Raw genomic sequence first — 25,025 nt, 5'->3', positions numbered from 1 at the left:
ATTTAATGGTTTCTTTCAATGGTGACATAAATATTTGGCCACTGGAGGGCTCCATATTTTAAAAAATTATATTAACAGACAAAAATGCTCACTGCAACAATTTTAAACAGTACAGAAAGATTTAAAGGGCTCCTTATTTTTTAGTAAAGGTATTGAATTAAATACTTGCTGGTTATAAATGAAAATTGTGTGCGTGTGCAAGTAAAGTGTATTTAATAGGTGTTTGCTTCCTCCTTTTTCTTACATTGGAATGAAAATAAAACATAGAATTTCTTCATAAATAAAATATCTCCCAACTCTGATATCAAAATATAAAACTAGTCACTTGAAAGCCCCTCAGTAAACAAAGAGGTTGAGATAGATTAAGTAATTTTTTCTCATCTTTCTCTCCTATATGTACTATTTTTATGTGAGGAAACATCTTATTTTAGGGTTCATTGAGATTATTTCCATTTAGTTTAATGAACTTTCAGTATGTCAGTGAATGCTGTGACATAGTTAATAAAATTCACAGAACATTAGGAGACATTTTGAAAATTGAACCAAAAACAAAAGTAGATGTGGCATCAAATAATTGGCAATCACCAATTTTTAGAGTCTTTATATTTGATATTAGCATTTCTTTGATCCAGATGTGTAGCTTACATTGTTATGCACTGAAACCTGAGCTTCAGGGTTTATTTTCCAGTATTAAAGTAAAATGAGAACTTAAAACATTGAGAAATTAGAAACTCTTATAACAGGTGTCAGTACCTGAAGGTAGACTCTTTTTGTCTAGAAAAATTCTAGATAGGAAACTACCATATTCCTCAACAGCATTTTTACTTCCTTGATCTCTCCAACTTGAAAGAAGTGTTTTGATTTATTTATAATTGTGAAATGTTTCCTTTTTAAATGTTTGATCTGAACTTGGGGAAGCCTGCAATTTCTAGGGTAGTTAAGCATTTTTTTCTCCTGATAAGATGTGGGTCTCTTTGTGCTGAGCTTGCAGAGCTGAGGCTGTCTGTTTTAGGTGATGTGAGTAGCTAAGCTCCCCAGTTATTCAGTAGCTTTGTCCCTTAGCACCTCCTCTTCATAAAGGAAGCTGTAATGCTAATTAATTGCTAATGAGGGGGAAACAAACCAAAACCAAAATTAAACAAAAGTAAAAAACAAACAACTTCTAAACCTGTTCATTTGAAAACTATCCAGGGTCTATGAATATATAAATCCCCAAAAATATGAATACCAAAATATAAATATAAAAATCATGCAAGGTAGTAGTCCCTAAGTTAGTACTAATTATGCACATGTTTTTGAGGCACTGTATGGAATGATTTGTTTTTTTTTAAAAGCCACCACAGGCATCCTCACTGATTATTCTCATTTAAGTGGTTTTATTCTCATTTTAGTGGTTTCAGGATAGGAAGTGCCTGGGCCTCTGCATTTTTAAAAGTGTCTCCTGTGATTGTGTTTTGTTGTCTGGGTTGAGAGTGATTGACTCAAAAGGAAGCTGCATTGTGGAAACTTTTTGAGGCCCCTTCAAGTTCTGATTAGTTAAACAAATGTCTCAGAGTAAATACAGCTACTCTTTATATTTGAATATGTTCTCTCCTCACCCTCAACTTACCCCCGAAGAAAAAAACCAAACTTGGGGTTATTTCGGTTGCTGATATTGCCTCCATTAATTTGAATTGAACTACTTAAATTTCTGGGGTAAGGAGTGGGGAAAGTGATTCTAGATTTTCAGATAGGGTTTGCCTCATCCTGATGAGTTTGTCATTTCTGTTACCCACTAAAGCAGTTAGTTTATCTTTTCACTTTTAAACCAGTTCTAACAGAAGATAGGATATGGTCTGGTAATTCTGTGAGTGAAATATGTTTTGGCATGTAGAGATCTTTTTTGCAATGCTTAGGGATTGTAAACATAAGGAAAAGTGGAAGAGCAGTTTATGCTACCGGCAGGCTATAGGGTGCTGTAGAGAAAGGGGACTTCAGGATCAGCAGGCCCCCCGGACAACAGGTCACACCAACTTTTCAAAATACTCAACAGTGTCAGTCATGGGTAATGAGCCCTCATGCTTCTTTCCTGACTGTTCTCAAAATGATGAGGGAAATGTCCAAAGGCAGGCTGTGAAGGTTCCCTGAGATTTCAGTCCTGGGGCCCCTGTCCTCCCCATTCTTCAGAGGTGAGGACCCTGGATGACACTTCTCAACCACAGGTTTAGCCTGTGCGTGTTGGGATGACTCACAAATCCTGCTGTCTCCTCCACTTTTTTCTGGTTCACTCCATGTAACAAAGAGGTCACAACTGGGTCTCTGCCGACTAGAGCAAACCGTTCTGCGATCTCCTCTGCCCTAACCACAGGACGCCCTGCTTTTCCACCACAGTAGGGCAATATCACCTTGTCCCTCTGCCCAGGCCTCCAAGCCCTTGGGCTCATTTTGGGCTCTTCCCCCATTTCACTCAGCACATCTGACTGTTGCCTAATCACATCTACCTCATAAAGTGCCCCGGGCAGGCAGTCATGATAGTAAACTACTTGCATGAAAATAGTGAAGATATTTAGGTGAAAAGGAAGAAGAAGAAAATTACTATAGAATATGTGTATGGTGGGAGAAGGTTAAGTGTTAGGAAAAAGATAAAAATTTCAAGTAAGTCTTCTGGTTTAGGGTATCTAGAAGATTTGAATTAAGCATTGTGTTTGGTATGTAGTGTAAGTTTTATTCTTGCATGTTTGGACTGGAACCATTCTTTTTGCTTGGAATTAGCTTAAAAAAAGAAAAAGGAAAAGCTGATAATTTAAGACAAGCTTGGGGGTTCTGGTTTGTTTTTAAAGACATTGTCTTTTTTAGGAGGAGGTCTCGCATATAAATATTACCAGTGCATGCATTCTTCTTGCTATTTGTGGATTATCCATAGCAACCTAGTGACATTTCAATCAGATCAGTTTTCCTTAGCTACCAAAGACTCCTTAACTTCTCTCCAGTTGCTATCTTTCTGACCTGTATTTAAGAAATGTAAAATTGATTTTACTTTTAGCTACAAGAAAAAGCTATAGTTGTTATTTAAAATTTTATATATTTGAAAACTTTTCAAATTATTTTTTATTTATTTATTTTTTTAATTTTTTTTTAATTTTTTTTTTCAAATTATTTTTGCATATATTTTATCACTTTAAGAAAATTCATTTATGGGAAGACAGAGTATTCCAAAGTGAATTGAAAATGGTTTTCAGAATACTTAATCTAGTTAATCTAGTCTTCCATAAGCATTGGCAACCAAGAGCTGGCTAGTGGGAATTACAGATCCTAGTGGGAATCTTCTGTGGCATCTTAGAAATGCTTGTTTCTACTTGTTTGTTACTGCTTTTCAGTTTCTGGAAGTGTCTACGTGTATCTACTTGTAATTTAAAGTTCATTTTTATTGAGGACATATGATTTCTAAAGTTAAGGTTGTGGGAGTTTGTTTTTTGCTTTTATGTCAGGTGTTTGGGATAACCTTCAGAGAAGGGTTCACACAATAAAAATGTACAATTGCAGAAAGAACTCACCGGGTGGATATCAAATTAGTTATCTGTACAGTGGAATTTTAACTGAAAGGGAATGTCCTCTGGCAGGGGAACAATGGAACAATCCCTTAGGAAGTCAATTATAAGGTATGTTAATCCTACCAAAATATTAACCTCATGATCTTCAATGCCAGGGTATATTCTCCACCCTGCAAGTTCAGCTAAAAATATGCCAAAAGACAAATTTCATAAGATAATGAAATAAAAATGTGGACCTAAGTCTGTAAGATACAAATTAAAAAATAAAATCCCTAGCCAAATGTGAGTGTCTGACAAATCCTTTGCTCTCTTACAATTAGTAGCCTAGTCTTTTGGGATGTTCATAAAATAATGATTTTAAAAATACACATTGAGAAGGCATGTGCTTAAATGATTTACCCATCTGGTAATTTTTACTCTGAAAATTTTTTTCATATTTGTGAAGTTGATGAGTATAACTGTACTATTGGTGGCTGTGTCTTCTTAATATATAAAATAAAAAAAAACTTATTATATCAATTACTGTAATAATTTTTTTATAGATTTGAATGTCTAAAAAGTTTTGGATTTCAAAGAGCAGTTTTATGAAAATAATAGTACTTCATATTTATTTTTAATTTCTTATATTAAACCAGTTTGGATTCAGTGTAACAATATGAACATAAGCTTAGTAGGTGATTGAACTGTATTAATATTAAATCTTTTGATTTTATGAAACGGTCTGTGTAGACTTTTAATAGAAACTAGCATCAGATCAATTTCCAGTTCCTTAAGCAGTTTGACTAATAACTAACATTCGTTATGATTTAAAGTGCATAGAGCCTAAACTTTCCTTTGGTATGTTACTGTACTAGCACATTTGGCATTTGGATCAAGGGCATAGAGCTGTGGTTGCTGGGCACCATGACTGCTGGGCATGATGGATTCCAAGCCTCATGGCTTCCAGCTTTTATTTGCTTTGATTTCAGAAAGCTAGAGAATCTTGAAATGTTTGGATCTTAGACTCTAAGGCTTAGCGACCAGCCCTCAGCGCCCATACAGTGACTCCTAAAGTTTCTGTTCGAACATCTCCATTGATGGATAAATATCCAAGAGAGACTCACTTGACTTTCGGACAGATCTGATGGTTAGAGAGTGTTTCCTCATACTGAATACCTCAAACTGCCTCCTAGAAACATCTGTTAATTGATTCCCATTTTAAACTCTGAAACGACTATATAAAATTATGTCTTTGATGCCTCTTCTTTATAAGACCCCAAAACGTTATGAAAACAGCACTTCTTTTCCAGAGTAATATTTCATTGCCTTCAACCATTTTGCCCCTAACAGGGTTGCTTAGCTCCTGTCCATAATCTCTGAATGATCGGGTCTAGAGGCACTTTAGTTCTGTCTGTCCTCACTTGATAAGACAGACAGCACCATGTAGAGTGGGCTCTCATTCCTTCTTGCTGGACAGTGTAGTTCTACTAAATTCGATTTCCTTTTGAGTACTTTACACTGCTGACTCATATTGCAATAAGTCATTTTACATGCTTTTCAGTTAAGGTAAGGATCCCCTGTTTGCTACTTTCAGACTTTTCTTACCCCATTGATGCTACTCATTTTAGACTAACTGTTACATTTTGGTGGTATAAAAGCAGATAGGGACTTCCCTCGTGGTGCAGTGGTTAAGAATCCGCCTGCCAATGCAGGGGACACAGGTTTGAGCCCTGGTCCGGGAAGGTCCCACATGTCGCGGAGCAGCTAGGCCCGTGCGCCACAACTACTAAGCCTGTGCTCTAGAGCTCACGAGCCACAACTACTGAAGCCCGCGCAAGTAGAGCCCGTGCTCCGCAACAAGAGAAGCCAACACAGTGAGAAGCCCACGCACCGCAACGAAGACTAGCCCCCACTCACCGCAACTAGAGAAAGCCCGTGCGCAGCAACAGAGACCCAACACAGCCAAAAGTAAATAATAATAAATAAATAAAAAGCAGACAAAGAGGAGATGATGATGGTTACTTATAAATTTGTGGATGTGCTTTCATTGCTACCTACTCTTATTACTCCACAGTTAGAGATTTTTTACTTGGACATAATGCTTGTTACCATGCATATTTTACTACTTGGTAAACATTCTCCATCATTGATGTAAAAGCAGGTTTTGATGTGGAGGATGATGGAGTGAAACCTGCTGGTACCTGTGGTGACGTGAGGAATATTTGGGGGAGGGGAGAAGATTTGCGAAGAAAGTTTGAGGACACCAAACCTCAGCTTTAATTTTTTAAAAAATTTTATTTATTTATTTTTGCTGCGCTGGGTCTTCGTTGCATCACGTGGGCTTCTCTAGTTGTGGTGAGTGGACTCTCTAATTGTGGCGCGTGGGCTCTGTAGTTGCGGTGCCTGGGCTCTAGAGAGGGCAGGCTCAGTAGTTGTGGCATGCGGGCTTAGTTGTGGTATATGGGATCTTAGTTCCATGGACCAGGGATCGAACCCAGACCCCCTGCATTGGAAGCATTAAGTCTCAACCACTGGACCACCAGGGAAGTCCTCTCAGCTTTAATTTTGCTTCGGACCATTTCTATAGTACATTTCTTCTTCTAATTTTAAATCTTTATGTCACAACATAAGCAAACAGTTCTGTGTGTTTGCTGAGACTCTGCTGTGTTGAGTGTTCAACACTCAACACTGAGTGTTCATGGGACAGAAACTATGTTGGTTTTTTTGAACCTTATACATTGAAATTTAGATGGCTTGCAGCTGCTTTGTAGTATCTTTTTTAAAAAATTAATTTATTTTATTTTATTATTTACTTTTGGCTGCATTGGGTCTTCGTTGATGCGCGTGGGCTTTCTCTAGTTGCGCTGAGCGGGGGCTACCCTTTGTTGCAGTGTGCGGGCTTCTCACTGCGGTGGCTTCTCTTGTTGCGGAGCACAGGCTCTAGGTGCACGGGCTTCAGTAGTTGTGGCACGTGGGCTCAGTAGTTGTGGCTTGCGGGCTCTAGAGCGCAGGCTCAGTAGTTGGGACGCACGGGCTTAGTTGCTCCGCAGCGTGTAGGATCTTCCCGGACCAGGGCTCGAAGCTGTGTCCCCTGCATTGGCAGGCGGGTTCTTAACCACTGTGCCACCAGGGAAGCCCCCGCTTTGTAGTCTCTGAATGATATTTCATATGGTATGTTGGGTATTGTCAGGTTTACATTAGCCTTAGCAACTCCTTCTCTCTCCCTGCCCCAATTCCTACCATCCTCTTTACCATGCGTTGGGTGACCCAAGTTTAAGGTGGTGTTGAGGGTGAGGTGGTCAGAGAGTTGAATCTTCAACTACGTTTTGCTCTGAGAGGGGGTGGAAAACATAGCTCAGGAAATAAATAGAAGAAAAGTATTATTTGAGTTCTCATATTCGAAATTCAAAAGAGATTTTCCTCTTAACAGCATCTGTCCTCTCCTCTACCTCGGTTTATCTGATGTACCATTCTCAGTTCTGTGTAAAATTAGCACATATTCAGAATACTCAGTAAGCGCATTAAAATTATTGCTTTGGAGGAGTGGCCAAGATGACAGAGTATGAAGACTATGAGCTTACCTCCTCCCATGGGCGCACTAAAATTACAGTTATCTACAGAGCCACTGTTGATGAGAAAGATTGGAAGACTAGCAGAAAAGATCTTCTACCACTAGAGATATAAAGAAGGAACCACAGGGCTTCCCTGGTGGCGCAGTGGTTGAGAGTCCGCCTGCCGATGCAGGGAACACCGGTTCGTGCCTTGGTCCGGGAAGATCCCACGTGCTGCGGAGCGGCTGGGCCCGTGAGCCATGGCCGCTGAGCATGCGCGTCCGGAGCCTGTGCTCCGCAACGTGAGAGGCCGCAGCGGTGAGAGGCCCGCATACTGCAAAAAAAAACCAAAAAAAAAAAGGAACCACAATGAGACAGGTAGGATGGGCTGAGGTGTGATATAGTCAAGACCCATACCCCCGGGGGAGGGGAGGGGGGCCTGCAAATGGGAGGATTACAATTACAATTGCAGAGCTTCTCCCCAAGGAGCCAGAGGTCCAAGCCCCACATCAGGATCCCCAACCAGGGGATCCTACCTCGGGAAGACAAACTCCCAGAACACTGGCTTTGGAGGCCAAGTGGGACTTACTTTCTGCAGACCGACAGCTGTGGGAAATAGAGACTCCGTTCTTAAAGGGCGAGCACAAAATCTCACACACTCCAAGACCCAGGGAAGACGTGGTAATTTGAAAAGAGTCTGAGTCAGACCCACTTGCTGATCTTGGAGGGCACCCCAGAGAGGCAGGGGGCAACTGGGACTGACCCTGGGGAGATAGACACTGGCAGCAGCCATTTTGGGGAGCTTGTACTGCAAGGAAACTGGAGCTGGGAAGCACCATTTTGGAATTCTCCCTCTGGCTTATTAGTACTGGGACTAGCCCCACCCACCAGCCTGTCAGTGGTTCCAGCACTGGGACGCCTCAGGCCAGGGAACTAGCAGGAGGGTAGGGGGGAGATGATGGGAAGGGACATACATAGCCCCACCCACCAGCAGCACAGCTGCCATAAGATCCCCTGAGCCCACAGCTGCCCCAGGACCAAACCCTGTGAGCCACTGGGCAGGCACTAACCCCAGGACCCTCTGGGCCTCAGCCCCATCTACCAGTGGGCCAACGCCAGCTCCGGGACCCCCAGGGCCTTGCAGCCCGAGACACTCACACCCACCTCTGCCCACCAGTGGGCCAGCACTAGCTCCAGGACCCAGCCTCACCCACCAGTGGATGGGCACCAGCCGCGGGACTACCACAGCCCCCCAGCCTGCCTTGTCAAGAACCAGCCCACCCACCAGCAGGCCAGCACCAGCCCTGGACCCACTCCCCAGCCCCGGCCCTGTACACGAGCAAGCGAATACCAGCTCTGAGATACCCTGGACCACTCAGCCAGCCGTCCTGGGATCTAGCCTCAGTTACCAGTGGGCAGACACCAGCTTTGGGATACCCTGGACCCTATAGCCAGCAGTGTCAGGAAGCAGCCCTGCCCACCAGCCAGCCAACACTAGATCTGGGGCTCCTGATGCCACAGCCACCCACCCTGCAACCTGGCCCTGCCCACCAGTGGCTGGCATCCTCCAAATAAGGCAGAGCCCGGCAGCAGCCAACTGAACTGGGGGCCAGCCACACCTACCATACTGCCCACGGTAGTCACCCAGCTACAAGAGAAGGACCCATGCAGCCCACAATGGGGGCACCCCTAAGACATATAGCTCTGGTGACCAGAGGGGAGTGTGTTTGCTGGGACACATAGGACGTCTCCTACAAAAGGCCACTTCTCCAAGGTCAGGAACCATAAACCAGCTTAACCAAATACATAGAAATAAAAACAGTGTATTACGCCAAAATGAGGTGACAGATGAATATGTTCAAAACAAAGGAACAAGCTAAAACCCTAGAAGGACTAAGTGAAGTAGAGATAGGCAGTCTGCTCGAGAAAGAGTTCAGGGTAGTGATCGTAAAGATGATGAAAGAACTAGGGAGAAGAATGGATGCACAGAGTGAGAAGTTAGACGTTTTTAACAAAAGAATATATAAAGAGCAACCAAGCAGAGATGAATAATACAATAACTGAAATGAAAAATAAACTTGAAGGAATCAACAGTAAACTAAACGATACAGAGAAACGGATCAGCAAGCTGGAAAACTCGCTGATCTGAGTGGAAATCACTGAAGCTGAACAGAAAAAGAGTGAAAAGAAATGAGGACAGTTTGAAAGAGACCACTGGGATAACGAGCCTACTAACATTCACATGATAGGGGTCCCTGAAGGAGAAGAGAAAGAGAAAGGGGCAGAGAGCCATATTTGTAGACATAATAGCTGAAAACCTCCCTAACCTGGAAAAGGAAACAGACATCCAGGTCCAGGAAGCACAGAGCCCCAAACAGGATCAACCCAAAGAGAACTATACCAAGACACGTAATTAAAATGACAAAAATTAAAGATAAAGAGTGAATATTAAAAGCTGCAAGGGAAAAGCAACAAGTTGCATACGAGGGAACTCCCATAAGAGTGTCAGCTGACTTTTCAGCAGAAACTCTACAGGCCATAAGGGAGTGAAACAATGTATTGAAAGTAATGAAAGGGAAAAACCTACAACCAAGAATACCTGGCAAGGCTTTTATTTAGATTTGATGGAGAAATCAAAAGTTTTACAGACAAGCAAAAGCCAACAGTGTTCAGCACCACCAAACCAGCTTTACAAGACTGTTAAAGGGACTTCTCTTATCGAAAAAGAAAAGGCCACAACTAGAAACATGAAAATTACAAAAGGGAAAAAAGCTCATTGGTAAAGGCAAATATATGGTAAAGGTCATAAATCAATCACATACAAAGCTAGTAAGAAGGTTAAATGACAAGAGGTATAAAATCATCTATATCTACAGTAATTAGTTAAGGCAAACAAAAACAAAAAATGTGAAATATGTAAAAAACAGTTTATTTTTATTGGAGTATAGTTGCTTTACAATGGTGTGTTAGTTTCTGCTGTACAACAAAGTGAATCAGCTATATGTGTACATATATCCCCTCCCTCTTGGACCTCCCTCCCACCACTCCTCCATCCCACTCATTAAAAAAAACAAACCCAGTAAGCATTGGGGGGGAGAGTAAAAATGAAGTAAAAATGTGTATGAGCTTAAGAAATTAGCAACTTAAAGTAATCACGTATATATAGATTGCTATATATAAATCTCATGGTAACCACAAACCAAAAATCTATACTAGATACACATACAAAAAAAGGGAAAAGAATCCAAACATAACACTGAAGTTAGCCATATCACAAGGGAAGAGAGCAAAAGAAGAAGGAACAAAGAAGAACTACGAAAACAACCCCGAAGCAATGAACAAAATGACAAATAGTACATACTTATTAATAATTACGTTAAATACAAATGGACTGTGTGCTCCCATCTAAAGATGTAGAGTGGCTGAATGGAATACTGACCATAGAAAAGAATGAAATCGTGACATTTGCAATAACATGGATGGACCTAGAGGGTATTACGCTAAGTAAAATATGTCAGACAGAGAAAGACAAACACTGTATGATTTCACTTATATGTGGAATCTATAAAACAAAATGAATGAACATAACAAAACAGAAACAGAGTTACAGGTACAGAGGTACAGAGAACAAGGAGGTGGTTGCCAGAGGAGAGGGTGTTGGGGAGAGGAATGAAATAGGTGAGGGAGATGAAGAGGTACAAACTTGCAGTTGCAAAGTAAATGTCAAGGGTATGAAATGTACAGAATGGGGAATATAGTTAGTAACTATATATATATATATAAAATATCCTTGTGTGGGGACATATAGTACTCTGACTTAGCATGGTGATCATTTTGAAATGTATAGAAATAATCACTATATTGAAATGTATAGAAATAATGAATCACTAGGGATATAGTGTACAACATGCTAAATATAATTAACACTGCTCTATGTTATATATGAAAGTTGTTAAGAGAATAAATGCTAAGAGTTCTCATCACAAGGAAAAATATTTTTTCTCCTATTTCTTTAATTTTATATCTGTATGAGATGATGGATATTCCTTAAACTTATTGTGATAATCATTTCACGATGTATGTAAGGCAAACCATTATGCTGTACACCTTAAACTTATACAGTGCTATATCTCAATTATATCTCAATAAAACTGGAAGGACAAGAGTCAATAAAATGGAGGGAGGGAGGGGAATGGGAGTGGAGTATGGGATAAAGGGAAGCTAATTAGTTAATTAAGACTGTCTTGTTAGCTACAGTGTTGAACTGTGTTGCAGATTTTATTATAAATAAATAGGCTTCTATTCAAGTGTGTATCTTAGACTATATCTGGAGGATTCCCAAAAATTCATTATATGAAACTCTTGACGCTGACTAGATTCATTAAGACAATGAATCATATTCCAGAATCAGAATCTGAGATATATTCCTATTCTTCCTGTTACTGTTCACCCCAAGTAGAGTAATTGAAGTAACTGTGTTGTCAAAGCAGGGATTGACATTTATAGAACACTGTATAAGCCTCCTTAGTATAGCTAATGTTTGGAAATATATTCTAGGTCTGATTTTACATTTAAATGATATTTCTTTCTTTGTATCCATCTTACATCCAAAGTAAGAAACAAGTGCTTGTGTTGTTGCTTTTAAATTATAGCAAGTACTCTCTGGAATCAGAGTAACGATAGAATTCAACACTTTGGAGTTGAGGCTGTATGTGTTCATTCATATGTGAACACATCACATATATTATTGTCAACTTTTATGAAAGGCCTGGGTCAAGTAAACTTATATGAGAGATTTATGAAGAAAATAATTTCCAATATATTGTATGATACCCAACTCTTTGGTTCTTTGTGACTATTCCTATCTATAAAAGTAACTTAGGGTGCGAGGAAGATTCCCTTTAAAATTTATATTCAGCCTGTTACCAAAAAGAAATAATAAGTGTTGTAGACAATGTGGAGAAAAGGGAACCCTTATATGCTGTTGGTAGGAATATAAATTGGTGCAACCACTATGGAAAACAGTGTATAGAGATTCCTCAAAAAATTAAGAACAGTACTACCATATGATCCAGTTATTCTACTTCTGGATATTTATCCGGATACAAAAACACTAATTCAAAGAGATATATGCACCCCTGCGTTCATTGCAGCATTGTTTACAATAGCCAAGGTGTGGAAACAACTTGTGTCTACCAATGGATGAATGGATAAAGAAGATCACACACACACACACACACACACACATACATGCAGACACTGAAATACTATGCAGCCATAAAAAATAACGTGAAATTCATTAATTGAATTTGCCATTCATTGCAACATGGATACCTATAGGGTGTTATCCTAAGTGAAATAAGTCAGACAAATACTGTATGATTTCACTTATATGTGGAATCTAAAAAATAAACAATAAACAAAACAAAAACAAAATCATAGACACAGAGAATAGATTGGTGGATACCAGAGGGACAAGTGCTTGGGGGTACAGTGAAATGGGTAGAGGGGATCAACTGTATGGGGATGGATGGTAACTAGACTTACTGTGGTGACCACTTTGTAGTGTGTACAAATATTGATTTATAATTTTATACACCTGAATTTTATATAATATTATATACCAGTTTTACCTCAATTAAAAAATGATATTCAGAATAGCTTTCATGTCATTATATTTTACTTTAGTTCTTTAAAAATTGGTTATTTTTCCAGAAATTTGTATGGTAACTCTCACTAAAGCAAAGCACTGTATTCCCAACTATTCCATGTTTTTTTTTTCCTCCTCCGAAATATAAGAAAAAAAATAATAATTTCAGGCATGGAGAATGAATTGTGTGCTACTCTCCACGTAAGTGTAATAGCATACATAACAAACAAGGCATTGGAAATGCCCTTAGAGTTGGTTTTACAAGTCACATTAACATTATCCAGGTTTTCAGTGTTTTTGTTGAAACTTGAAACTTCTCTTTATAGGAAATATAAATTGAAAGAAAATTGGTGCTACAGGAGTACAGATTGAAAATTTAAACATCTTGACTTACTGAATGTCATGATGTGCCAAAATTTTTGAATAAATTTATTGAAATTAGGATTTGAAATAAAGTAAAATAAATCAGTGCTCTCTTTCATTTCTTTTCAGGGGCTTTATGTGTGGTCCACTACTTTTGGTTTTTTTTCTCTTATTACAACAACACTGCAAAGCATTCTACTTTCTTTTCTCCTCTCACTTCAGACACTAGTAATAATGTAGCTTAACACACCTGTTATATATTTTGTGTGCTGTGCCCCAATCCAGGTTTCACACCCATTTCTCATTCCGGAAGATGGAATAAGCTGATGGCCCAAGCCTGGGTTATATTTCTATCTCTGAAGCTTGAGTAGAATTAGTTCAGTCCCACTCAGGGCACATGGACCTTGAGAAGGTGGAGTATTTTCTCAAAACTCAAAGTGCTTTAACCAGAAAATGGGAGATATACATATACCTTGCAGGCAAAAACATACATGTCTATAATTTCTGCTTAAGAAAAGCCAGTATAGAAAAACATACCTTTGTGGCTGATTATTCTCCCACTTAAATAAGGCATCTACAGTGAGTTTCCATTTTAACTTGAAAGGTGACAAAACCTGATTTTCTTAACTATAAAAAAAGTTAAAATTTCAAAATACTTATTGGCAGTATCGAGAACCATGGCTGTTACAGATGTTTGCAGGGCATACACCTTTCACCATTCACCTTATAATTGGTGGCCTCTGGTGGGTGTATAACACTGAGCTCTAAGGGTCAGTATGCGGGAATTAACCACAAAGGATAAACCCTTTGTCTATCAATGGGAATACTTGGAGAATATGTCCTTTGATTTTTTTTTTTTTGGTTGGTTTAATTTGAGCCAGATATTGTATATTACTTTAAATGACTGCCATAGGAGCAGAGGCATTTACTGAAGATTAGTGATCAGTGGAGCATGTATACTGTTCAGACATTGTTGTTGTAGGGCATGGGCTTAGTTTTAATGGAGGACATAAATTTAATTGTTACTAGGTGTTTCTGGTGGGAGTGAGCATTTAAGGGAGAATTACTGTTTATAAATTCTCAACTGGTATTGGCCTGTCGTTTGCTAGTGAGTATATAATTTTCATATTGTTAGAATGAAGTAAGTTGATATTAGCTTTTTAAAAAATTAATAAACTTTACTTTTTAGAGCAGTTTTAGGTTCACAGCAAAATTGGATAGAAAGTACAGAGTTTCCATATACTCACTCCCCCCTCCCCCCACGTAAACGAACATTAACTTTTTATTCAAGGTATTTATAAAAGTATTTAGAAACACAAAGAAGTATTTTGTGTGCTTTTACTTCTGCAACTAGAAGTTGTCTTTCTCTGTCTTCAGACTAGAAAGGGGAAAGTGTTCTAGAGCCAAGAAGCATTCTCTGACAACCCCGAGAGTGAAGTTAGGCCCTGTTTTATGATCCTTTTCCAGCTGAATGTTGCTATTTACAATGGAAGACCAGAGAAAGAGTAGGGATCTAAGGTAACCTGGTCTGGAGCCCCCTGCTGTCAGATCAAACTGATTGATGATAGTCCAGAAGAGCAGTGTGCAGTAGGGGCAATGCACTGACCCATAGTGGGAGCCCTGGGTTCTGGCCTAGCTCTGCCTGTAGCTTGCCGTGTGGTCGAAGGGGCTGAATCGAATGACCTCCGACTGCCTGCAGCATTCTGTGATTCCACGACTGATTGGAATGTCCAGTAGGGGCTAATAACATCAAATCCTGCGGGGGCAGCAGTGTGGAGCCACGGGGTGTTGTCCAGCGTGGCCACAAACCAGCTGAAGGCCTTTTGTCCAGTCTCTTAACCTTTTTGGGTCTGTCTTGGTTTCAGCTATGGAAATGTTGGGATTGGACATCTCTGTTTCCCTCTAAGGAAAGTTTTTTGGATCTTTCTGGTTTAAAGTAGCTAATTACTGTATAGGATTATTTAATGACAGCTAATTACTGTATAGGATAAATTGTTATTTATCCTATTTATTATTTATAGGATTATTTATAGGATTATTTATCTGGTTTAAAGTAGCTAATTACTGTATAGGATTATTTTTATTTTTTATTATTATTTATAACTGCTTCATGAATAAATAACTTCAAAAAGGGAGCATATTAACACTTTATTGTGGATCATTTTTGAGCAGACTCCTTTATGTCTTCATATCAGGAATGTTCTTGCAATTAACATATCTGGAACCAGTCTTTCTGTTGCAAAGCTATTTGCTGGATATCCATTAGGTGCACCTGAAAGGGACAAGGGCTCTTTCTGGATAGTATAGTTTTTTTGGTTTTTAATAACACAATGTAAATTTTAATAGAGATGAGCTTTTTATATCACAAAATTTAAAATTACACTTATATGTCTTTAAATTGTCTTTGTGAAATTTAAGTGATAAAGGAAAAAAGGGAAAGACTAGTGTCCTTTACTTCTCAGAACAGAATATTTTCCATTTAAAATTATGTAAATTGCTAACAGCTGACTTCCTTTTTTAATCAAATGACTTTGGACTAAATTAAGAGTGTGATTTTCTGTATATTGTGAATTATTGTTGATTAAAGGAATCCTTTCTTACCTCAAAGGACAAGGCGATCCTGAGATTCCTCCAGTGGGTTTCATTCACAGAACCCCTCTCTAAAGATATAGGCTAATTCCTCAAGTGTGTAGGCCAAGGTTTACTTGGGCTAAACCAGAGTAATGCATAGGCGCGATGTCCCCACAGGGCTGGGATTATCTTACCCTTATACTTTCCAGCTCAGTGGCTTGACAGAGCTAAGGAATCTTCCCAAAGTACCTGGGGTTCCCTGTCAGTGTTCCTCACGTAGCTCCTGGCAAGCATGTTTTTATACTCTTCCTGGAAGTGAAACTCTTTCTGCCTTAAATGTGCAATTTCCCCTGCCTGAGAAGGTCAAAGGCACATTTATATAGTTCACAAGAGCATAAAAGAGGCTTTCAGGGCCTCCCTGCCAAGCCATCTGACTGGACTAATGCCTACTCATTTTCCACCTCTACTTACGGTAACTGCAGAAATTCATAGTTCCACCATGGTCCCTGAAACAACAGTCTTATGGCATATGAGCATTATAATAAAATATCATATTATCAAATCAGGTAATGTAGCTCGAAATTGGTAGGAGTAAAAAGTGGTTGTTCAGACTGTCAGAATTAAACGTATGTTAAAACTACGTAAATTAAAACAAAATCTACCTTTTGAAAAGCTTAGCAATTTACTACCTAAATTAAAACAAAATCTACCTTTTGGAAAGCTAGCAATTTACTTAGCAGTTCTCAACCAAATGTTGAGAATATTCAAAGCAAACTTCAGCATGTTCACAATATTACTTTATTAAATGCTTTTCTACCACATAGTTTAACTCTAGTGACCTTACTAACATTTACCGAGCACTTCCTGTATGCCAAGACCTTTGTATTTATAATATCTTCTAATAATTTAAGGCAACCTTTAGGGGTGTAGGAATTGTTACCCTGATTTTGCAGATGAGGATTGGAGTCTCAGAGAGTCTCAGGAATTGGCCTACAGTTGCAGGGGAGTAAGCAAATGAGGGGTACAAGTTTGGCCCTAAAGCCAGTATGCTTTGCAGAACACCATGCTGCTAACTGTGCTCTGCTGTTTATGAGGCTACGGAGAGAAAAAAGCAAGTTGCATTACTTTCTCATTTGCCCACATTTCATGTTCCACTTTCTGATGTGAGCCCTGCACTTCGACCAGATCTGCCTCCGGTCCCTTTCAGCATGCTTCTTCCCAGTATGTAACTTAGGCCCAGTCTCTGCCTGTGCCTGTGACACCCTTCTCCATCCCCTTTCTCCATATCCCAGTTTGCAGCTAGTGCCTTAGGTTGCGGCTTTTATTTGTTTCCTGCCTAAAGATTCCCTTGTGCAGTCTAACTTTTGGGGAATTCTTTGCTTACCGTTTTGACGTTATACATTTCTCTCTCTTCTTGTGTAACTGTGTGTGTGTGTGTGTGTGTGTGTGTGTGTATGCGATTACCCAACTAGATCATCAGCTTCTAGAAAACAACAACTCTTAGAATACCTTTTGCAGTGTTAATGCATGGTAGGTCATTATTAATTTCTCAAACTGTAAAAGGTTATACCATTTGCATCTCTGTGCTCTTGGCATGTAGATAGGTGGAAGGTAGTTTTTAAAGCACAGTTTTATAATTGGTCAATATTGAGTACTGAAGGAGAGAGGATTTCCAAATCTTTCATCTTAGACCTATGTCTAACAGTGAATGCTAGAGTTTCTGTCTCTGCCTGCTGGTGTTTTCCAACACCTTTCTGGAAATTCCAAACAGATGGACAGATCTGTAATGACTTGTAGTTACTTTGCTTTGCTGTTAGTATCTAGTGAACTCTTAAGACTTGTTTTGCCTTTATTGCTATGTTTAAGGTTTCTTACCTGAAAGGCTCTGGGTCATGAGGAAATGCAGGGGTGGGGGTGGGAAGGTGATAAAAAGATACTTCAGATTTGCATTTTCTTTTAAGAAATTACCATTCTCAGTATAGCTGACACTTGTAATTTCTGTTAAAGATTGGTGTCTGGCGAGAAATGCCTGTGAAATAGCTTTGGTTTAAGCTTCAACTATAAAGACAGTCAGAGTGGGTGATTTTAACAAGTGTTGTCTTTATTCATACTTTATATTGTCACTGTCATAAAATAAAGACAGTGACAATATGAAGTATGAAATAAAGGCAACTCTTGTTAAAAGCACACATATTATATATTTCCCTGCATTTATCTTTGTCTACATGAAGATAATTTATTTCAGCAAATGATTTACCCGGAGCTTATCATTTCTAGAAAAAAAAATCCTTTGTCCTCTGGTGTACCACAGTGACCTGAGGTATGGAATTCATTGGCCAAAATTGCATAACAGCCGGTATGCAATTTCAGTACTATATTATTTTGTAATGTGCCTGGTGCTACTACTGAGGAGATGAAAAGAATATTAATTACAGTGGGGTGAGTGGGAGACCTTATGCATATACATAAGGAGGCTTTAGTTAATGAGTTTTTTTGGACTAAAAATACGGTATATTTACGTAGAAGTAAGAGCTCGGTGTTTGTATTTAAGTTTATTTATAAACAACCTTTACATTTCATTTGTAAACATGCAGTGTGTAAAAGAGTGAATTGAGGAAAATATAAGAATTGTATTTATTTAAAGAAGTAATTTTAAGACAGGAAAAATCTTTTAAGAACACCTACTTTGTAAAGTGGAAATCGGAATACACATTGTTGGGAAAATGGGAGGAAGCCAGTGGAAGATTTAGTGAAAGAGTGGATGTTAAGACTGTTATTTGTGACCTGGATTTATTTTGGCTTTCAGAGGTCATGCTTACTCTTAGATTAGAAATGCAGCCTCTTTCAAAGCATAAACATAATTGAAAAAAAAATTTTGAAATTTGCTTTCTTGGGTTCTCCATTTTGTTTTCTTCAGGTGTAAAAGCATGCGTATTCTATTTTCAGGAAGATGAGGAAAAAAATCTATTTCCGTTTCTAGCAGCTTGGCTATTTTTGTTGTTGTTTCTGGCTCCATAAATGGAGAGGCATCTGTACCGTGCATTGTATCATGCCCAGCAAGTTTTTTTTCATTTGAATGTAATTGTTCCTTAGCAAATAATTGCAGTCCAGAATGACTTTTACTGAGCTTGATTGAATTAGGGTTATGTATGAAAATGAGTTAGTTAAAGCTTAATCTATTACCCAGAGAAATGATGAAAACATCAGAAAAGCAGTCATTCATGGGGATTAAATAGTCTTCCATGTAAATGGGCAACATGGTTGCCTGGAGTCCCTTCTGCACTGACTAGGTTGTAGTGACATTAGGGTGCAAAACATACAGTGTTGGCATAGAAGGGGATCTTGTCATGATGTGCCTTTGAATGTTATACTGGACATTAACACTAATGAGGGAGACTGCCTCGTTATAAGAAGTGGCACCTCACCTTTTTTAGTATAATAAGCTTTCAAAACATAGGACCCCGAAGGGGGGCAATGTGTAAACTGCCAGAAAGCCAGCTGCTTTGGGATATTTCAGTGGTTGCTGAGGCCAGATCTTTAAGATGGGTTTTTCAGATGCCAAGTCAGATACCCTATTTGTGGTTAAGAGGTAAAGAGGAGATAATTCAACATTAGCTCTCCCATCTGCCATGATGATCTCAGAGGGCATCCTGAGCTGTGCCAGGTCCATCCTGGCTAGGTGTGCATCCTGTGGGAAGTAGTGTTGTGGTGGGAAGCGGGCCTTGCAAAGGGAAAAGGAGCCCGTTAACGGAGCAGGCTCTTAATGAGGCAGTGGGAGCTAAGTGTGGGCAGTCAGGAATCCAAGGCCCTGTGTGGATGGGAAGTGAGGGTTAGGAGGAAGCTGTAGTGTGACCCAGAGAACACAGACAGGCCTGGTGTGGCTCAGTGGAAGATCTCTCCTGGCTATGGTCTAAGGGCATGTTCAAGTCACCATTCTGCAGGGTTGTATTCACCCTTTAGACATTTCCCGTTCTTGCCCACCTGCCCTTCTGACACCTCACACAGCCACCCATTTCCATCAAATCAAAACACTTTTGAAGTACTGGTAACTTAAATGCAGAGCAGCTTATGCTGAAACTGCTTTTCTGAAGCTACTCATGTGGGCATTTGTAGTAGCCAGATAAAATCTGGAGTTTGGCTGTCAGAGAACTCAAAGGGAGTCTGTCGCAGGCAGGATCTTCAGCCTTAAAGTTGACCTCTGCTCTGTGGCTGATTCCCTGGCTCCCCTCCTAGTCAGTGAAGTCCAACATGATTTCTTCGTTTTCCTGAGTTTTAAAACCCATATTGGCCACAGCATAGTCAGCCTCCTCCCTCTCCCTCCCTACTTTATCCATAGATAGTTGCATCCCAGGTGATAAATTATTGAACAGTAATCAAAATAAAGTATAGATACGGTCCATTTGGGGGGTATATATTTGATTATAGAAACAAACAAATGTGTAAGGGTACCTTAAGATTAGTGAGAGTTTATTTTTGAGCTCCTAAAAGAACTTCTGTATATAGGATATACTAGCATATTTTATTTCTCAGATAGCATGCACTCAACTTCTTAAACTAAAATGTAGGGGCTTCCCTGGTGGCGCAGTGGTTAAGAATCCGCCTGCCAATGCAGGCGACACGGGTTCAATCCCTGGCCTGGGAAGATCCCGCATGCCACGGAGCAACTAAGCCTGTGCACCACAGCTGCTGAGCCTGGGCTCTGGAGCCCGTGAGCCACAACTACTGAAGCCCGCACGCCTAGAGCCCGTGCTCCACAACAAGAGAAGCCACCGCAATGAGAAGCCTGCGCACCAGAACAAAGAGTAACCCCCGCTCGCCACAACTAGAGAAAGCCCACGCGTAGCAACGAAGGCCTAACGCAGCCAAAAATAAAATAAATTAAATAAAATAAATAAATTAAAAAAAACACTAAAATGTAAGCAAATCTCTAAATCAAAATAAGAATTAAACCCACACTATCAGAATTAATGTTGGACCCTCCTCTCCCAGTTTTGGCAGTATTAATTATATACTCTTTGTTTTTTTAGTTTATACCAATTTATTTACTTGACAGTTATTTATAGATATTCATGATTTTTGCCTATTTATTAACTTTTTATTTTAATAGTTCTTTATACTGGCTTTCATGGATTTATATGAAGAAAAAGTATGGAAATAAATATATGAGATAGTACATGTGATTTTCTTAAAACAGCAGTTTTTAAACAAAATTTATTTATTTTTGGCTGTGTTGGGTCTTCATTGCTGTGCGCGGGCTTCAGTAGTTGTGGCTCGCGAGCTCTAGAGCGCAGGCTCAGTAGTTGTGGCCCACGGGCTTAGTTCCTCTGCGTCATGTGGAATCTTTCCAGACCAGGGTTCGAACCTGTGTCCCCTGCATTGGCAGGCGGATTCTTAACCCCTGAGCCACCAGGGAAGCCCGAAACAGCAGTTTTAATGTTAGTTGCCTAGTTTATGATAATTAAGGATAGACTTTTATATCATTTATTTAATCAGTTTTTGGAATTGTACCCTTCTTTGATAAAAACATAGGCATTTAATTTGAAAGTATTCATGTGTCCTTCGTAGTTTTCGTCAAAGATCTGGATTTATTCTTTCATCCATATCCTTGTTTTAAAAAATGTGGATGAATGAGTAGTATCTTGTGTGAAGCCACGTGAGGCCATTTAATATTTTATTTATTCTTTCAAGTTGTTGTTTTCTTCCATAGCACTGGGTGACAACTGAACCATCTAAGTCTAGTTAGGATTACTCAGATGAATCATTACACATTTTTGATATTTAATGTGTAAGAGCCAGTTCTTCCATATTGTAGTGGCTGATTAGGGGAAAAAACTTTAGCCAAGCCATAAAATGACTAACAGTATTGATCAAGCTGTAAGCCAGTAAGTGATATCTGATTTCTAGAGTGTGTTATAGCCTACTGATTGTAAGGAAATAAATTGTCATAATCTGCAGGAGGGTAGGAAATTGTCTCTCTTAGTTGAGTGTGAATTTAGTATTACCATGAAGCACTTGAGAAACTAAATGAATGTCCCAGAAACTGAAATAATTTTAAAAAAAGATACAGTTTAAGTGTATGTCTATATTTGCAGTATTAATGTAAAATGCTCATTTAATTTGTATACTCTTGTTGATTCTGATCCTCTTATATTTATTTCATCATATGTAACTAGAAAGTAATTTTTTAGTTACAGCTTTTCTCTATTTGTATGTGTTCCCCCCCGCTCCCCACCTTAAAAAAAAACTATCTTGATTTCACTTGTTATCTTTAAAACATTTAAAAGATAAAATATAAGATATTAACATCTGAACCACAGCTTAACTGTATGGGTTGGGCCAGTCATTTTAAATAACTTGAATTTAGTCAGGATGTCAATATAATTTCATGTTTTTCCAGAGAATTCACCTGTAACTCTACACGTGAATTTAGTCAGAAAGCTAAGAAGTGATTGCCTGTAATTCTTTGTCTCTGTAACTTTAGTCTCAGAATTCCCATTGAGTAATTTTAGTGACTATCTTTTTGTTACATTAAAGTTGACAATAAACACTTTAGGTCTTTTTTTCCTAAATAGTGTTAGTAGAGGGATGTTTAATAATTTTCCTGATTTTGATTGCTTGGCTGTTAATTCATCTTATTTAGGGATTATTTTGCTAAAGGAGAATAAGTGTCAGCTTTGTTTGAAAGGGCTTCCTGGCTCACCATTTTAATCACTTTGCTATGGGTCCTTCACAGAATTCTGCTGCATCACAGAAGCTGGAAGTTCTGATGTTCCATTGAAATCACAATGGAAAGTCTTGACTTGACCGGTAAGAGCAGCCCTGCAGGTGCATCTTACTTACCTGGAAGCAGTGAAGCTGTCAGGAGCTAAGTGGTAACAGAGCTGGTCTCAACTTTTTTCCATCTGATGGATTCACCTTCCGTATTGATCAAGGAAGTGTGATAATTGTGTATTTTTTTGGTCAATTTTATTAGTATTTTTAAAGGGACACTTTAATCTCTATCATCAAGTAAGTTAAATTTTCCTTTAAAATCATGAATTTTAAAAAATTAACTATTTCAGAATCTCTGGTTTGTTTCTCCACAGTAGTGGGCTGTTGGTGAAAAGTCCATTTATTGAAGTCCTAATTATCTAGAGAATACATACCTAAATAAATATTACATTGGCCTGTTCCTCCAAAGCCTTTTTTTGTATTGCCTGAAAAAGTTGAGATTTTAAAATATATACATGTGGCAAATTATATCAAACTTTGAAACTCACAGATACTATAATTCTGTCCTCTTGTATATAAGTTATATTCAAAACTGCTTCTTTAGGAATATTTTAAGATTAATTTTGGTCATGATTACTTAAATGCATAGAGTTTTCTCAGTCTGGGAATGAAAATGTGTGATTGCTTTACTGATGTTTCAATACTTTATGGTGAACTGATGATTTATAAGACCAAGGAATTTAATATAAGTTAAAATTAACAGAAGTAGTAAATATTGTTTAGTTGCAATTTTTAGGACATGAACTTACTTTTCAATTTTTTTATTCATTGAAATCTTAAATCTTTTCTGTTCTTAAGTATTTTTGATAGCTTATTAGGTCCGTCTAGAATATCTGTGTCTACCTTTTTTGTTGTAGTAAGTATGTGACTGAATGTTGCTTTTATGATATGAGTATAAATATAAGGCCTCTGAACCATTCTTCTGAATGTTGCAGTCTAGGATTGTACACATTGTAAAAATAAATGCCATTTAGCTTGTGTGTTTACTAGGATATTGAAACAACAAAAAAATCTTAGTGCCAGTGAGAAGATTGGGATTTAGTTAGTTTTCCTCCTTTCTGTGCTATCCTTTAAGGCACAGTGAAGTTAGAAATATAAATTCTGGATTTACAAATGCCAGTTAGGATACAGTTGGTTATGGTTTTTCTGAGTCAGCAGAATAGACTACAGAATATTTGAATATCTATACTGAAATGTCAAATATGTTCTCGATTACTAATCCTAAAGGCAGTTGAGTATAGTGAGATACAAAGAAAATTAAATTTGTGGCGGTATTCTTAGTTTTCTGAATATGAATACATATATAGAAAGTAAAGCAGGACCTTTTATATTACCTATTCAGAAAACTAAATCATTAATCAGTAGTTGTTGGCAGTCTTGGCTTAAGTAGCCATCTCATCTATGATCTCTAAATGTTAATCAGATTATTTTAATACAATATTTTTATTGACTGTAAGCAGAAGTTGACAAAAAATGCTGATAAAATTTAAGAAGACTGAGACTTTATACTTCTGGCATAACTATACATTCATCTTAAATACAGTATTAACTAACAGAAAATTGCCACACAAAATCAGGAGTAATTTAGGAAACAAATTTTGGAAAATGTTACCGAGCAGAATGATGCCAGGGTTCAGTAAATCTGGGAAACATGCTATTTAAGTTAGCTTAGGCAAAGTTTTGTTTAATTATCCAGAGAATCCCCAAGTCTTAGTGGTTTATAGCAGTAAAAGTTTCTTTCTCGCTCATGTTCATGTTCTTGATGAATTTGCTGCCACTCTGCTCCATATCCTCTTCATTCCTGGACCAAAGCTGAAGGACAACCTCTCTGGGATGCTGAAGTCTTGTGGCAAAAGGAGAAAGGAATGATGGTGGAATCTGGGCTCTTTAAACTGCTGCTGAGAGGTGGTATATGTCACTACCTCTTATATTTCATTGGCTAAAGCATGTCACATGGCCAACTCATGGCATTGGATAGGAGTGGCCTTTTAAGAGGGGTGGGGTAGGGGAAGGCTGATAGGGAGGCATAATGCATATTTTAAGTATAATATCTGCATAATCCTGTCTACGGTTCTTCTAGACAGACAGAATGCACCTTGTATGTTAAGCTTCCAGGAAGTCCTGTAGTAAATGAATCTGTTTAACATGGAAAGTTATTTGACTATGAATCCTCTTGTAGTTACGTGGAACACATTGAGCTTTGAAACCCTGTGACAAGTTTTAAGGAATGAGGAGTTGATACAATTCAAGAGTTTCATTAAGTTTTGAACATTATCACTTTTCCACTATGCAATAAGTGGAAATACAGTCTATACTAAACTTACTTACCTTATTGTTTTATAAGTTGTTTTAAAATGAATGAAAATTACTGCAGACTGGACCCTCTGTGGTTTGCATACAGCATTAGAGAAGGGATATAATGATTCTCATAATAACTTCTTACCTATGTTTACTAAGTTAAGAACTTTTGACAGATGTTATCTAATTGGATATAGAGGAAGAGCATGAGAAAATGGGTACTTTGCTTTTTCCAGTAGTAATACAATAATTTTACCATGTAATGGTAACCAAATGCTTCTACTTAAGATCAATTTAAGGAATCATTCTAGA

At 38.5% G+C, this 25,025-nt stretch overlaps 1 protein-coding gene across 15 annotated transcripts in view; it reads left to right on the top strand.

Moving 5' to 3' along the window:
• BBX (BBX high mobility group box domain containing) overlaps positions 1 to 25,025 on the top strand; it is a 280,623-nt gene that overhangs the window by 96,954 nt on the left and 158,644 nt on the right. For 12 of the 15 annotated variants that reach the window (XM_004272082.3, XM_033432229.2, XM_033432226.2 and 9 more), the window contains one exon: positions 22,378 to 22,451. The exons of the other annotated variants lie outside the window; for them this stretch is intronic. The gene's annotated coding sequence lies outside the window, so the exon portion shown is untranslated. The remainder of the gene's footprint in view (positions 1 to 22,377; positions 22,452 to 25,025) is intronic. 15 annotated transcript variants of the gene reach the window in all.

This window comes from Orcinus orca, chromosome 5 (genome assembly GCF_937001465.1).
Source record: "Orcinus orca chromosome 5, mOrcOrc1.1, whole genome shotgun sequence".
Classification (NCBI taxonomy): Eukaryota; Metazoa; Chordata; class Mammalia; order Artiodactyla; family Delphinidae; genus Orcinus; species Orcinus orca.
Note: the sequence above shows the minus strand (reverse complement) of the source record. Positions and strands in the feature narration are given on the sequence as shown.